Genomic DNA, 17,958 nt, shown 5'->3' on the forward strand with positions numbered 1-17,958 from the left:
CACCACCTGAAAGATATCGAATTATTCCCAAAACGGTGGATGACACGAAAACAAATGATTTCAGCTGCTTTTTTATTCGATCACCATTCTCTTTGCCTCGATGATGAAAGATATAAAAAAAAAAACGATTACCAGATCATCCAAAAGCCGTTTTAGTTCCCCCTTCTCATATTTTTAACTCAAAATTCCGGATGTTCGAAAGCAATCTAATCGTAATTGCCTGTATCCAATATAGATGAACGTTACACTTATAGAGGGTATTGAAAAACAAACGTTTTACCAGGAAAAATATTGTGGAGGGGAAAGTGGAATATAAGACCAGGTAGAGCTAAGATTTGAAAGTCAATTGGAGCTCTTAGATCTCCAAACTGTTAGATTTAATCGAGACATTCATAGTTTAGTTGTGCACAATAGTATTTCTGAAAAGTCATAAATGTACTATTTTTTTTTTGATAAATATTTTTTTAGAAGATGTTAAATAAATTACCGAGTACTCAAGTTAACTCTCTGGAAAACTTAGAATTACTAAAATTACAGTGAAAAAGTAGCAGACGTTTCCAAGTTATATGACAATTTAAGATGGTTTGTTATCCTGTTTTGAGTCCGATCATTCGAATTCAAAAACCATATGCAGAAAACTATTCTGAACTTTTTAAAAATGCAAAAGAGCGTAAAAAATAATAATAATACTCTTGTCTAAAGCGCATTGTTTTAATTTTCCTTTTTGTTTGAGCCCTTAGTAAATTAAAGATGGCGGTCGAAAATCACTCAGCAGACGAAAATCACTTATCAAAAGTAGCAGACGTTTCTAAGTTATATGACAATTTAAGATGGTTTGTTATGCTGTTTTGAGTCCGATCATTCGAATTCAAAAACCATAAGCAGAAAACTATTCTGAACTTATTAAAAATGCAAAAGAGCGTAAAAAATAATAATAATACTCTTGTCTAAAGCGCATTGTTTTAATTTTCCTTTTTGTTTGAGCCCTTAGTAAATTAAAGATGGCGGTCGAAAATCACTCAGCAGACGAAAATCACTTATCAAAAGTAGCAGACGTTTCTAAGTTATATGACAATTTAAGATGGTTTGTTATGCTGTTTTGAGTCCGATCATTCGAATTCAAAAACCATAAACAGAAAACTATTCTGAACTTATTAAAAATGCAAAAGAGCGTAAAAAATAATAATAATACTCTTGTCTAAAGCGCATTGTTTTAATTTTCCTTTTTGTTTGAGCCCTTAGTAAATTAAAGATGGCGGTCGAAAATCACTCAGCAGACGAAAATCACTTATCAAAAGTAGCAGACGTTTCTAAGTTATATGACAATTTAAGATGGTTTGTTATGCTGTTTTGAGTCCGATCATTCGAATTCAAAAACCACAAGCAGAAAACTATTCTGAACTTATTAAAAATGCAAAAGAGCGTAAAAAATAATAATAATACTCTTGTCTAAAGCGCATTGTTTAATTTTCCTTTTTGTTTGAGCCCTTAGTAAATTAAAGATGGCGGCCGAAAACTTCGGACATGGAAGGGAACTTCAGATATCCCCGCATTGAACCACAATTTCCCCCCTAATTATTTCTTCATTGAACTTCTTTTTTAAACACGCTAGCTAATCTATTATTACTTCGATCAAAATTTAAAATTTGAAACTAGAAACCGCAGGCCAGTTTTCTTAATGAAAAATAGCAAAAAACCTCAGCGTGTGAGTAATCCAGTCAAATGTTTTTAAAAGAAAAAGAAAAAATGAGGTCATAGAATACTATGTTAGAAATTTCCCCCCTAAAGGCGACTAAACACGCGAGACAGAACCTTTTACGGGAAAATGCTTATGCTAAATATGAGTTTCTTTCTTACATATTAATATTGGAGACACATTTTTATTTATTTATTCTAATTCTCATGGGTAGAGTCGGCAGATAAAAAAGCATTAATGCTGTTGAATTTACATTTTCAAAGAAAAATGGACGATCACAAATACTGGTAGGAATTTTTTTACCATGCATATTTTAAATCTTCAACACTTTTTACATTTTCTTATTTATTTTATTATTTGTTATCAATGATTTTTGAAAGCTAACACTTCCATTTAAAATATAATAAAAAGAAACCCTTTTTTTTAAAGAAATAACAATATCTTAGGAACTAGTCATGCAATAAGTTTAAGACACTAATTTTTAAATTTTACGATTTGTCTGAATGTATTGATATCTAACACCAATCCCTTAATGTTGAAATCTAAAATTTTATTTTGAAACATTTTGAAATGTGTTTTCCAATTTGGCACATGCAATATAGAAACTTAAAACTATAACTAAAAAAATACAGTTTTGTTCTTTATTGTGACCTATAAAAAATACACAGTTTTCAAATTCTCAGTTATAAAAAAAAAAAAACCTTTTTAAAGAAACGACGTTTAAAAACTCTCTCCCTTCTACTATGGTAATTTTTTTTTCTATAAATAGTTTCTCTTAAAACTATGCTAACTTCTGTTTAATTTAATGTGTAGTAGAAATATATTTGCTAACTTAAACATTACGCTGATTTAAAACCACTGCCATTTGAATATTAAATTTTGTTGACTTTGACTTGGAACTGTTTTATTATTGTTTACAATTCACAAAAGCTTCATAAAAAATGAATAGAATACTACTATTAAGTCGAATTCAAATTAATACAACTAAAAATATCTAAATAATGTATTCTCATGGTTTTATTTTACTTTAGTGGGGTTAGACTTTAAATGGAAGTTTGTTTCAGGACAAAAATCGGTTCATATTTTGTTGGCAGAACAACCAAAATTTTTAAAAAAAAGTTTTTTTTTTTTAAAAAAAGCAAAATCGAATTGATTATTTGATTTTAATATTAGTTATAATGATCGGTAAAATATTTGGTATTCTGAATTCTTTTGGAACACTTTCGACAAATAAATGTTTTCTAAAATACTATTTTATTAATGTCACCTCGTTGTTTTGTAAAAAATCTCTTAAATATGCTTGGTATTTAATGTTTTTTTTGTAGTGATAACTTAATTATTTTGCATTAATAAATCACTGTTGCCAAAAGTTGATATTCAAATAGTCGACTTACATTCATTTAAAATTCGATTCAAGTCGTGGTAGAAAAGGGCATGTTGGAAATATGGACATTCGAATAATCGACATTAACCCAAAACCCTACTAACGAGAGTCGTAAATGGGGAGTAAAATAATCCGCAATCATGCAAATTGCATTTAAAAAATAGTCCATGTTGGACAATTAAATAATTTATATTCATTCCATCAATAGCTAGCATTTATTATTGACATTAAAAGAGTTGAAAAATTCAGTTTGGTAACTTGAACATTCATCTAGAAGCGACAAGAGATCAAACCTATCGTGGTCATTGAAAAACTAATAGAAAAAACTAAATAATTGATTGAACACTTTTATAGAAAAAAAAAACTGGAGTATAGAACTGTATAATCACAAGTGGAAAAGAAAAATATAAAGCATAAAACATTTAACCTTACAATTCATTGAAAACTGCATAAGCAATAGTTATCTTTTCACAGAAGTTTAAACCAGTAAATTTTATATAATTCACGATTTACGAATTTCCAAAGAGTTCAAAACACTGAATTACGATGTTATTTATTCCAAACTCAACTTGAAAAATACCTCAGAGTAGAAAGAAAGTCTACTTAAACTATGTTAACTAACCACCATGAGTTTTGAATTGCGTGCTGAGACTACCAGATCATGAAATTGATGATATCAGTCAGTCGATCAAGCAGAAAATGAATCAACTTATCGTAACAATAAATGCCTTCAAAAGGAAAATTGTGTTCGGCAGACGAGCCGACAAATTACAGCGTTTTTCTTCAACCTGGAAGAGAGAAAAAAAAATGGTACTATTATGTTGCCCCAAATTTCCATACCAACATGAAAAGCTTTGAGGGAATCTTCTCATAGTTGCAAATAAAACTACGGCACATCTTCCTAGAAGATCTGCTTGTATACGAAAACCCGGAAGGAACTTTTCATCAAAACGGAAGAACATTTTTCTCTTTGATGTATCGCCGTTTATCAAACCAAAAATCCTCTTTACAAAATCTATTGCTTAGTGAAACGCTCTGCGGGAAACGGACAATCACAACGCACCACCTAAAACAATTCTTTTGGATAAGCTTTACGCCAGAAAAAGCGTCAGACTATTTCCTCTATCGATGTCTTGAAACATGGCGGTCATTGTTTTTAAAATGATAGTTCGTTATCGTCTGTTTTCTTTACAAAAGAAAAGCGCCATTAAATTGTCTTATTAGCTGGACATTTATAAGCGGTGTTCCGTTGTCAAAAAGAAAACACCTTCACCTATTAAACCGTATTGGTTATTGTTGGTAAATCAGTTTAAAAGGTAGAAGTTAATGAACCAACATCTTTTGTTTTGAAAGTATCCTCTGAAGCAAATATACGTGAGCTGTTTTCGGAATAGTGAATAATTAGAAAGCTGATCTCATTAAAAGTAAATTTTAATTATTTTGCTTGGCATAGAGAGTTGATTTGGATCATTATGTACGGACTATATGACGCCTTGTTACGCAAACCGAAACTAATTTGACTCTCTAATATTAATTTATCTCGTTAAACTCTTACAATTGAACAAAAAAAAATTCTTTTATTCATCTCATTTAAAAACATTTAATTTATTTTTTCAAAAAAAAAGAAGGAGCTTTAATATGCTAAATGCACATCGCTAGAAAAATATTAATATGATTTATTTATTTTTTTCAGCTTGTGGAAATGTATATTAATGCATTTAACAAATAGAAAAAACTCAGTCCTAAATGCTATTTGTCTTGATGGAACCATTTCCATGCGCAGATGAGAAGAAAAAAAATATTTGTAAATTTTTACCATATTTAATTTATGTTATTCTATATTTTTTTAAACTTACGAAATAAGAGGTTAATAATAAAATTTTATGGAAAGTTATATGCTTAAATTAAGAGATATATTTTAAATGAAAATATTCTTAAAAAATATTTGAGACTCTAAGCAGCAAACTCATGGCACTAATTGTTGCGACATTTCCCCTACTTCTTGCTAACAAAACTCTCCGAGTGAACTGCAATCAAGTTAATAGCTTAATTAAAAGTTTTAGTTTACAGAAATTCTACTAATCTCCAAAAAAAGACCCTCCTTTAAAAAAAGACCTATTTTTATACCGTTATATAGAGATATTTATGCTGTTGTCAATTCTCTTAACTGCGAAATGTAAATTTATTAATGATCAATAAGTTGTTAGCAGCAACCATCATCCAGTAGGAATAGTGTAAATAACTGATTGAACAAACACAAAATCGTGGCTATAGATAGAATTATACAAGTAGAATGATATAGTTCAACCACTGGCACGTACATCTGTATACCCAAGTAGTTGCTGCTGGTAAAACTGCTTCTATTCATTTTTGTGCCATACAAAAGGGTTACATGCTTTTTTAGCCATTGTTCAAAAACAAACATTTTAAAGTAAAATGTTGATCACTATATAATACTGCCTGAAATATACATAAAATTAAGTAAATCTTTTAGACAATTGGGTATTTGCAGTTCTAGAAGAAGACCTCCCATACCCACGCATGTGACCTATGACGTCAGAGCCAACTAATCTTTATCAGCAAAATGGCGTATTAAAATTGAGCTAAGTTTCTCTACATAAGTTAGAATGTTAATTAACGATAAGTTAATTAAATACAGAGTCGTATCGAACATCGAATTGATTGAAATATAATTCTTTCTCGTCTACTTCTCTTACTTAACTTATACTTGTTATTTGTTTATGTATTTCATTGTAACCGTGCTATATTTTTGTTGTGTGTACCTAACGACTTCGATGCATAATTAGTTTGTTTATGTTCCTCATGCCTTTCTTTGTGTTAAATGTCTGTGTAAATATATAGAGAAAGAATTGAAATCTTTAAAAAAGTATCTTTGTAAAAGAATTTAGAATGTGTCACTTACGAGAATTGATGCTTGACGGGCTTAGCCTACTCGAAATAGAATAGAAAGAACAATGTTGCTAACGTAAACAAATGCCATGTTTCAGCAACCAATCAGACTAAAAATACCTACACTAAGCCACTTTCAGGTATCCCATTGCTTAAGACTTATAAATATTGCGAGCTGAAATAATCAGTGCAATTTAATAAAATTGGAATGACGTTGAATTCAAGATTTTGTATGCACTATAACAAATAAAATGCCCTGAGAGACTTTAATTAAGCCAATATATGCATGGTAAAGAATGTAATTAAATATGTCTCTTTGCTTGAGTTAAAGATCATATTCATGTGAAATTTCATTGCTATAATTGTGCATTTATTCAAAAAACTTAAAAAATTATAGGTAGTATATCGAAAATTTAATAATCTATAAAATTTGTTTATAATGCCATGATAGCTTATAAAAAAATTTTAAATACACCATTTACGTATTATTCCAATTAACAATACACAGTTTTGTAAAATGGAATAAAAAGAAAATGAAAATTATCATAAAAAAAGCATTGTATAATTTGATTTGTCTGGGTCAATGCGAATAGAAGGCACCAGCACTGCCTCTTGCCACAAGCTAAGCTATAAGCACAAACAGAAGAACTAATTCTTAAAAATCAAACACATTCCTTGAAAATACAAAGAAGGAAAAATGCAACCTTTTTATATAAGTCAACATTTATCAATTTATTCATAATCCTACCATGCGAACGCTCGGTATTAAAATGAAATTTTCTTAAGAAGGATTTTCGCTGGATTAAACACAAAATGGCGAAAGAACGTGGAACTTTTATTTCTTACTTCTATTCCACATTGTTTAGTAAACTCCAAAGCAACAATGATCATCAAATAAAGAACGTGACGAAATCTCCAGAAAACGCGACGAATGCTCGAAACGTTTCTTTTTTAAAATACATTTTTACACGTACAGGCAGCAAAGTGTGAATTTTTCAATTCTTTCTTTTTTTAAAGATAATAGGCTGAGAATAACTAGGCTAATAGATATGAATATAATTGAAAAGTTGTTAACATGTTCTGTGAGACAAAATGTTCCGATAATTAGTTCCATGATTGTATTATCTTCTCGCGTGTTGTTACAATTTTCTTCAAATTAGTCTTTTGTTAAAATAAATTCCTTCTGCTAAGAAGTAGGCTTGAAAACATGCTCACATTCTTCTGTGAAACTTTTTGGTAAATGGGTCTTGTATTTTATAACAGATGGAGCAAATGTTCTTTAAGAATGTATCTTTTTTAAAGTGTTACAACGTTTTGAACGAAAAATGAGGCAAAAATATTTCAGAACTACACAAAACAATAGAGCAGCGAAATTTTGATTCTATATTCCTTTTTCGGAGTTCGGAATGACTGATGTTCTACACACAGTATGAAATACCGAAAGAAAAAAAACTAAAAAGGAAAAAATAATAACATTCGGGAGTGGATTGCGATCTTAGTGCGAAAATTTCAAACTTGTAAATTGGAAATCTTTAAAACATGGCGTGCTAATATTCATTTTTGTAATAAATATAAAAATTGTTTAAATATAAAACCGGCTGATAACGTTTTAGAAATGAGAAATGTGTTAAAAGCAATAAAATTGTAAGATTTATTTCGGTCGATTCTTTAAGAGCGCATTTTAATTCGCTATTTGGTATATTATATATGCTACCGTGGATGACCGAAATCAAGAGAATGTCGACTTTCACCCAAGAATGTCAACAATCACATACTAGGTGAATGTCCGAAATAATTTTTTTTAATATCAGATTTTATAATTATTTATTCGTCGATATTATCATATTTATCCAATATATTAATATCTGCTGAGGAGAGATTAATATATTATCCAATATATATATATATATATTATAAGGAGAATATATATTTTTTTCTTTTTTTTGCAGGTGTATCAACTTGTACCATTAATATTTTTTTTTAAATTTAAAACTGCAGTAAGAGTGTAAGCACTATATTTTCATAACATTTTTATAGACCAAAATATAAATCCAAGCAATAAAACCATGTTAAGTTTGTCAACTCAAGAACAATGCTCATTTTTTATAGTTTTAACTTCTTGAATTAAAAATATATTGATTTAAAAATCTATGACACAAGACTCAAATTTTTTCCGAAAGTTTGATCATCTCCATTTCTTATCTTTATTCCTTACTTTATTTCACAAAATAAAATGAGCCATTCTATTCTTTAAAACAGTTTATTATAAAAATATCTTTAAAAATGAGTTTTAATGCACTTAGTTAGCTAAAAATGACAATTTCTTATAGTTTTAATAAATAATCAAAATAAAAAAAAATTTAAAAATTTAAAATAAAAATAATTTAAAAAGTACTCCAATCTATTCGTATTTCAATGCCATGATTAAAATGCTTTTTTGTTCTTATTTTACTAACTTATATGATTATTATTACGATTAAAATCTTATGATTCATATTTTAATCATTTTGTGATTTATTCATTTGATGGATCTGCGATTAATGAGCAAATTGGGGAATCAACTGCGATAAATTCTGACATCTTTAGCTGTTTTTATCGTTATGGGTCGATTTTATATTTAAATACCTAGAATATAAAATTTAGGCCTCAAAAGCGAATGGCGCGATTTTTTTGTGTGCTATTTATGTAATCTTTAAATTAATTGGTATAGAAGAAACATGAATAAAATGAATTTATTTTATTTTTAGTGACAATTGTTAATTAAATAATTATACATGATTAAAATTATGAGAAAAGTATGTTTCCTAAAATAATATAATATACTTCCATTGTGGAATTATTTCACTTAAAAATCGAGTTAGTTAATAGAGTTCATTTAAAAATCGAGATTTTAGGAAATTACCAGTCATTTTTATTTTATTATGCAACTAGAGGACAAAGAACATTAAAAATCATTCAATATAAGGATTTATATCTAAAAATGAACAAAAATCAGAGTTGCTTCAATGCCTTCATTCAACATCTTCAAATCAATCATTTCTTAATATTACATACAATAATTCAACTACAACAAAATTGAAAGAAAAAAGGATTTTAATGAAAATGAACTGATTTTTTTTAATTTTACACCCTTTTTAGAATGCATTTTAGACAAGTATTCAAATATTTTCGACAACAAGTAAACTTCAGTTCAAAAAAATTCATATTAAATATTTTTTTTTATTTTCAGTCTTAGGATTTAATGAATGTGAAAGGTGACCTGATATTAGCAACATATCAGATTAAGATCTGTACTAATCAGATAACTCTAATTGAAATTCGGAAACAAGTTACGAACGGTGCCGGGAAATATTGTAACCGACCTCATAAAGTATTGTTAAAAAAAATATTGTTAACGTTACTATAATGACAGCAATTTTTTCCTGGTTTAGTGAGTTCTAAATTTATTACGAAGCTAACTATTTTTGTCGTTCTTATTAAGTAGCATTTCCTGAACTTATGAAAATTATGACGAAATCAAATATGTAATCTGCTTATCAGTTTTAATATTAAATGATACATGTCTTAAGAAGCCTTAATCGGAAATTTGTCTTCCTCCTTAATCGGATTTAAAATATTAGAAAGAACTTCTCTTCATGAATCAAACTAGTTGGAACTTCCTATAGAATAGTATTTCTAAAAATAGCTACATGAGAATGATGTTTGTTACAATAGGCTTGGAAATTATAAACACAAGATCCGACATGATTTATTTCCTTGTGATTTCAAAAGTGTAATTTTTAGGAATAGATTACCTTTTTTTTTTAATTTTTAGATGATTGCTTTAAAAATATTAACTAAATTTGAAAAATTATTCTGATATTATATAGTTCCCAAAATCTATAATTAACAATAATTTATAAATTACAAGAAAGTCTGCATTATGCCCGCCTTACATCAGTACATTTTGACAATTTTTAGCCATATTTCAAAATCTTTGCAGCTAAATTCATAAATGAATTAAAAAACATTTTTAGTTATAATTATATTATATAAATTCTAAAAAATATGTGCTTAAGTCTATTGAAAAATAAAATGTTATCAATTATTAATTAGTTATAATTAATCATGAAGCAAATTGCACTTTAAAAGATTAGAGGCCCGTAATGTGTGAGTCCATAAATAAATTTTAAATTATAAATAAGCAAATAAATAGAAAAATGTGAAAAAAAATAAGCATTAATAAATACGAAATAAATTTTTGTTAATCGAGTTTTATAGTGTTGTCAGAAATTTTCATATTTGCCGTATATTCAACATTTAACATGTCAAATTTGGGATCTCAATTATTTCAATTGAAATTACTTGAAAAAAAATTATCCACAAAAAATAATTTTTGCAAGTACTTTCTTAATTTAGTTAATTATTTGCTTATTAATACAACCCATGCTGCATCTTCAAATTAAGAAGCACTGCATTTGATATACGAATGATGTTTGATATACGATATAAAAAAATTTACATTCTAGGTATAATAGAATAAATTTTAAATAACAAATTTTATTTGATAAATTCTAAGAAAGATAAAAAGTATATATTTTATATATTAATTAATTTATAATAATAATTATTTATAATATATTTTATGTAATATAATTTATATGATATGTTTTGGATAATTTATTTGATACAATATATTTCATACAATATATTTTATATAATATATTTTATACAATATATTTTATTTAACAAATTTTAAGCAATAATTAATACTCATATAAACCCTAAAAACCATTTTAAATAAACCATAGTAATTAATCATACTATTTGGTTAAAAGCATAGACATCAAAAGGTAAAATTACTAAATAAATGGCAAAATGAGTGATAGTTTTGCATAAAAGTTTGGTAATTTTACTGAGATACCTGACAGCATGGCGTAAAAACCATTTATTTAGCTAAATTTGCTTTTTACTTTTAAATTTGTTACTAAATGTACGGTAATTAAAACTATAATTGTGAAAGCCAGAATCCCCGGTAGACTTAAGCGAATGTTAAAATAACTAACTGAATGGTTTAAATACTGTATATTTTGATTACATTTTCAGAATTACGGTTCCTTTTACCACAATTAATTATGGTAATTTTTCAGAATTGGAATCTATAACTGGAAGGAAATTCACAGGCGATACCTTTAAGGTAATAAAAGCACGGTAAACATAAATAAAATACTTGTTCTGCTAGTGTATGCCTCGAAGGTGATATTTATCACTTCATACCAAAAATTCTCATCAATAACAACAACAACATTTTCAAACACTGCTTCCGAATAAGAAGTATTTTTTGCCCTCGTAAAAATCAAAGGTTATCAGAATATTTATCGTTTTTACTTAGATTCCTCTTAATTTTAATATATGAATAACTGAAGTAAAAACATATAATATACATCATCAACATTATTAAATCATCCAATTGACCCATTTTAACTCTGTTTTAGAGTAAATAATATTTCAAACAAAAAATTTTATTCTCTCAAAAATATTTTTTTAAAAACTAAGCATCTTAAAGTATTACGTCATAATTTTTTTAAAAAAATAAATAACCATTTGTATTTCGTGAAGTAGGTTCTTTACTTCATTCATCTTCTTCAGCCAAAATAAAAAAAAATAGGTGCTTTATCTTCGATTTTATCGTCTTTATTACTTACAATAGTTTTCTCGTCATATCATTTTTATTTATGTCGGAAATGTTTCTTTACCTAAATAAATAAAGTTTTACAAAAATCATATTTTTACTGTTTAAAGACTCCGATTAATTTACTCATTTCAGCTTTTGCATTATCTCAACAAATTTTAAATGCTTTTATCGTGTCAAAGGAAAATATGTCAAAAATATTTTCATTCATAAAAGCTTACAAAAACATATAAAAAGATATTTTTTTTTCATTTTGATGAGTTTAAACGAAATTAATCTATTTCTAAAAAAATATTCAATTGAAAAATAAATGATGATGTTTTTTTATTTATCTATAGAAACGTAAGCACAAATAAACTTTTAAAAAAATCAGTGAAATGCTTGACTTGCTATATATTGGCTAACTATTGACTATTTATTTATGAAAACGTAAGCATGAATAAACTTTATGCCATAAGATAGTACTTTCGATATCAAAGAAAACGTTATTTGGCTTTTTTTACGATTGAAATGAGCTTTTTAGAAAAAAAAATCAGTGAAGTGTTTGACTATTATTGACTAACTATTGACTATTTATTTATAAAAACGGGAGCACAAATAAACTTTATGCCATCCGATCAAAACAATATCTTTATTTTTGCCATTAATTATAAATTCTAATTTGCATAATAATTTAGAAAAAGATATCCGATACTGTACAGGCTTCATTCGAATTTTTTAACTTTGCCTTTTCTCACACAATTTCTAACTCAAAAGCCTACCTGTTAAGTAACTGTAACTGTATATCTAAACAAAACTTGCATAAAAACTACTTTAAAGGCCTCATGATATTCCATCAGTAATAAAATAAAAGAGCATAAAAATACAAAGCATCTTTTCATATCTTAATATTATCAGATATTTCTTTGTGCTCCATGCTATGATATATTCAGCAAAAAAAAAAAAAAAAAAAAAAAAAAACATTGACTTCAAAAACAATATACCAAATGATAACATTTCACCAAATGATAATGATTTCATTTTTTCATTGTTTGACAACATTATTATTATTCCATATCATTTTAATCGCCAACTATCATAATAAAGTTTTTCTTTTTATATCATAGATTAAAAAAAAAACAATTACATGTACGGAACTGGCACGAAACATGACTTGATAAAAGCTACGTAAAAAGAAATTAAAAAAATAATAATTTATTTTTTAAATATATAATTAGCGATGTTAATTTTCAAGAAATGAATTGAAGATACGCACGGTCAGCGAGCTTAGAAGGACTCGTATTTTTAATTAAAAAAAATAAGGTGGATTATTTGGTTCATTTAATGCGAGATTTGAGTATTGCTCGGACAATTTTGACAACGCATTTTTCCATAATTACAATAGTGAACAATGTAGCTTCATATATTCTTGTCTGCGTGTAAAGTTTTTTTTTATATACATTATTTTTGAGGGGGGGGGGGGGTGAAACTTTTTTCTTCAATTTTGCATTTAATTTTATATCATAAAAATTAGTTAGCTTTAAAATATGAGAAGAGGTGTGTTTTATTTTTCAAAAATAACTTTTCTCTCCTAACTTAACTTTCAACTCTAGAAGTCAATCATTGATAAGCATCGTCTTCAATGCACTCTGACTGCAACATGAGGTTGTTATCCTCAAAAAGAACTCTCTGAATAAAAGTCTCACACAAATAATTTGAATACACTTTAATCTACTCATTTGTTTTGTTAACACTTTTTATTTTGATATTATTTCGTGTTTCCTTAATTGACCCTTTCCACATTTAGTACAGATGTTTGTCCGGTATCAAGGAGAGATTCCTAAAGGTTTCCTCGAACACAAATTCCTTGGAAAACATTCCGTGCCTCTTAAAAGTGGTCGTAAAATAGAAGTGGTCTTTCCTGGGGTTATCACTGCATATTTATTTTATGTGTTGCAACATAATGTTAAGATTTTTAATGTGTGATGCGTTTTTACATCTCTAATTCATAAACTATAATTTCCATAAAGTGATCGAAGCATTTTTTAAAAGTATTTCCAAACAGTTTTTCAGACTGCCGTGTGTTGAAAAAAACTGCTTTTGAAACGTTAATAGTAAACCAATTTGTTCGTTTTAAAGTAGAAAGGAACAACGTAATAGATTTTAATTAGAACGGAACTGAAAAAAAAACTGTACCACTTAGAGAAATGATCAGTTTCATTTAATTAAAAGATTGCAGTGGATTGTTTTTTGAAGGCACGTGAAACCATTTAAATATTCTGCCTATTATTAAGAAACAGAGCTGTTTTCCCTGTTATAGAGCGGAACACGCTAATAAGAGACGAATTCCCGGTAATTTAACAGCTTTAATTTTAAACAATACGGAGCAAAAAAAAGTTTTCGATTTTTTATCACCTTTTTTGTGCGCTGATTTAAAAAATACTTTTTTTCCACCAATTAAAATTGTGTATGACTCTGTTCTAAAACAAACAGACATGAAAGCACTCTTGCAAGTTGAAGTATTTTGAATAAATATATAATTGTAAAAAAGCGTTGATCTCAATAAATGGTCATAAAACATTCCTCTTTCTTTTGAATATACTTTTATAAAAATTATATTGAATACAAAAAATGCAAAAATTAAATTATTGAAATGTTCATATAAAAAAATTTCTAGTTATATATAGTTAACTCCGAACACTGTGAAAAATAATATTTAAGTAAATAAATGTATTTGTATTGAGTAGTTGCTTATGAAGTTTAGTAATGTTAGTAATGTTTTAAGAAAAAAAATTACTAAGTTTTATTATATCACAAAGATGATAATTGGGAAATTATCTCACATGAAATGTATATTTTATCTTTTTTCAATGCTTTATGCATATATTTTTCTTTTAATAATGATTTTCTTACTCTCACCTTATATATTACTCTCACCTTATGATTTTCTTACTCTCACCTTATATTAACGTTTATAAAAATTTTGTCAATAATATTAAACTTCAATTAACTTATCATTTTATCAATAATAATGAACTTTGATCAACTAGTTTTTATTTTTCATAACAAACTCTACTTTAACAAAAACCTTAAAGAAACTTACCTAGTGTGTAAATCATTTGAAACTTTAAAATCGAAACTGTTTTTTTATATTTTTTTACTTCCTAAGTACATACTTATCTCTGATTGTTAAGTATCAATTCGTCTGCTTTATGACGTAATAACCCTTTCTACATTTACTGAAGTTACAGTTATAAGTAATAAAAGTATACTCTAAGAATTATGGGCATTATTATTGCTCTTTTTAAAAGCTTTTCTTTTTTTTTTTTTTTGGACTATAAGCGAAGCAGTAATAAAGGCAACAATGATTGTTTTCTCATTTAATAGATGAGTTTCTTAACATTTAAAAGATACCATGAAAACTTATTTCACAATTTTAGTTTGAAAGTACGAAGGTTTCACAAAGTTAATTGCAAAAAAGACTTATATATTTTAATAATTTTAAAATTTTTAATAGCTATAATTGAAATTCGTAAGCCAATTTTGATGCCAGTTGTATGCATCGTTTTATACGTTTATTTTAAAACTATGGCAGAAATGTATGAAAAGAAAATACGCAGGATAAGGTGGGGAAAAGTGTTTATAAAATCAAGATTCTTTTTAAAGAAGTCTCTAAATCCAAACTATTAAATTTATTTAAATTTGTATTTTTTCCTATTTTTTCTGATATTAGACGTAAGTTCATCAGCAGATTAAACTATCAAGTTGATCATAAACAGATAGTTTATGAACACTAAACTTTTGATCAGTTACTAAAAGTGAAGCAAAAATATCCCAATAAAAATCTTTAAAAATTATAAGCAAAATATCTGAATTTAATAAGCGAAAATGGATATCTTTTAATATATCCCCATTATACCCCATGTCCTCACTTTCGCCCATGTCCTCACTTTACCCCACCTGACTTTGAAATATCGATAGTTTCAAAATCAAAAATAGGAAAATATTAATTTGTCCATATTAAAATTTTGATTAATTTGTCCATATTGAATTTTAACAGTGAAAATATCAGTTTTAATGTCAAGAAAGCAACGTCTAAAATTTAAATACATTCAAAAATGAGGCAAAATATATTGTTAAATATTATATACTTATTATTCTAATCCGTTTTCCACTTATTAATTTCATAATTATTAAGCAAACCAGCAAATTTCTCTTTCACTACTCTTCTTTATTTACTAATTAAAATAATCGTCAATAATTTGCGGCCAAAACTAAAAACTTAAAGGGAGAAAGAGAATTAATTTTAGGGTATTAAAGAAAATCAGGATTTTTTCTTTTTTAAAGAATTCGGAATTCTTTATAATGATATGAGTATTTAAAAATATATGAGTTCAGTTTTTCAATAAAAAAACTAGTCTTATTAAAGACTAGATTTTTTATTAAAAAACTGAACTCACATATTTTTAAATTTATCTAATTTTCATGAAATTGATTCATCTTTTGGTGTAGAGGAAATGAAAAATGGATAGACTTTTCAATCTCCAATGAACTATTTTACAATTTACTATATTAAATTTGCAAAACAATAGTAAAATAATAATTTAATAATATAAGACTACGAAATATGTTACCAAAACTTTGTAGCATTAATTAAATTTTAAACTCCACTGTATGATAGTTTCATGTATTGATGTATGAGGAATGCATGAGAAGATACCTGGCATGAAAATTATTAAATTATTTTCCTACAATAAAAATATTCTACTTTTTACTGTTCCTCTGAATAAAATCTAGTTAAAGCACTTTAAAGCTTTATAAATGATCTTAATCATTGCTTTTTACTTTAATTTTGTGAATCAAAGGTATATAAGGTAATTTTGTGAATCTGTATATATATATATATATATATATATATATATATATATATATATATATATATATATATATATATATATATATATATATATATATATATATATATATATATATAGATTTTTAACTGGTACATCAATCTAATAACTTTCTAATGAGCTGTGCGTCATTTGATTAACATAAAAATTTTTTGCTTAAAGACAATATTTATTACAAAACCTTGAAAATGATAGTTTTAACAATATCTATGATTGTAGTTTGAGCCCAATAGTTTTAACAATATCTTTAACTAAATTTTGGACTATATAACTAAACATATAACTATATAGAACTAAATTTTGGAGACAACGGTTTTAACAACATCTGTAACTAAATTATTTTTACAGCAACATCTACAACTAAAACTAATAACTAAGGTCATTTTGTTTGAAGAATATTTGTCTAAAAATTGTTCACTTCTTCACGAAATTTTCTTTTCTATCACGGTTTTTCACCGTTAAAAAAGAAGAAATAATTCAGTTTTTCGTTCAAATTTATTCATTTATACGCGGCATTTAATTATCTTTTACCATGAGGTTATAGAATTATCTTTTCCCACAAGATCCAACAAAAAAAATCAAAATTCGTATCAGAATTCAGAATTCTTTTTTCAACGAATCATTTCTTTTTCAAAATTAAGTTGTATAGAAATAAAAAAAATTGATTTTTACTTTTAATATACAAGTGTAAAATAATTTTAAATTATTATATTCAATACGAGAAGAATTCCAGGTAAACAATTTTTTGTATTTGTTTTACGATTTCGGTAGTGACATAAGAGAGCAAAGTGAAAAATGAAAGTAGATATAAGTGTGGATGCATGTGAAAGACTGATAGGGGAATAACCACCACCAGCAGAAATACATCATCAAAATCAGAGGTCGGAAAAACTACATTATTTTTGTAGTTTAATGCAACTGCAGCTATTTCGTCACAAATGCTGTTAACAACTTTTTTTTAGACTGTTGTGACTACAAACTACTTTGGAATTTAGTAACTACTTCACTACTTTAAGGAGACGAACTTTGTTGGACAGCTTAATTTACTCATTATGTTCAAAATGATTTTGAATAAGAAATTGGCTTACATTAAATATAAGGGAATAATTAAGAATTATTTATTCATGTTTACATGAGCCACCTTGTTATTCCAAAACATTGTTTTTTCGAATGTATTCATTTAACCTTCAACTTTATATGCCTTTTTCGACAGTCAATATTTCATTTAAGAACTGCTAAACTTTCAAATACTCGCAATTTTCTAATTGTTTAATGCTCTTTTATTTCGTCCAAGGAATTTACTGCAGCGAAAATAAGTTCCCTTCATTTGAAATAACATCCATATTTCACGAGTCTGCATTCGCGTGTGAATGTATCACCGAAGTAATTAGTTATCTATTTCTCG

The 17,958-nt window shown here is 26.8% G+C and overlaps 1 protein-coding gene and 1 long non-coding RNA gene across 3 annotated transcripts in view; both read right to left on the reverse strand.

The window, feature by feature from the left end:
* LOC107453895 (bicaudal D-related protein homolog) overlaps positions 1-17,958 on the reverse strand; it is a 134,535-nt gene that overhangs the window by 106,408 nt on the left and 10,169 nt on the right. The gene's annotated exons all lie outside the window — the stretch shown is intronic.
* LOC147810157 (uncharacterized) lies at positions 13,395-16,228 on the reverse strand. The gene is made up of 2 exons (XR_015432848.1): positions 14,600-16,228; positions 13,395-14,559 (listed from the first exon to the last, which is right to left on the reverse strand). It is a non-coding gene; the product is annotated as an uncharacterized LOC147810157 (long non-coding RNA).

This window comes from Parasteatoda tepidariorum, chromosome 4, assembly GCF_982258835.1.
Source record: "Parasteatoda tepidariorum strain Cologne lab strain chromosome 4, Ptep-v5.0, whole genome shotgun sequence".
Classification (NCBI taxonomy): Eukaryota; Metazoa; Arthropoda; class Arachnida; order Araneae; family Theridiidae; genus Parasteatoda; species Parasteatoda tepidariorum.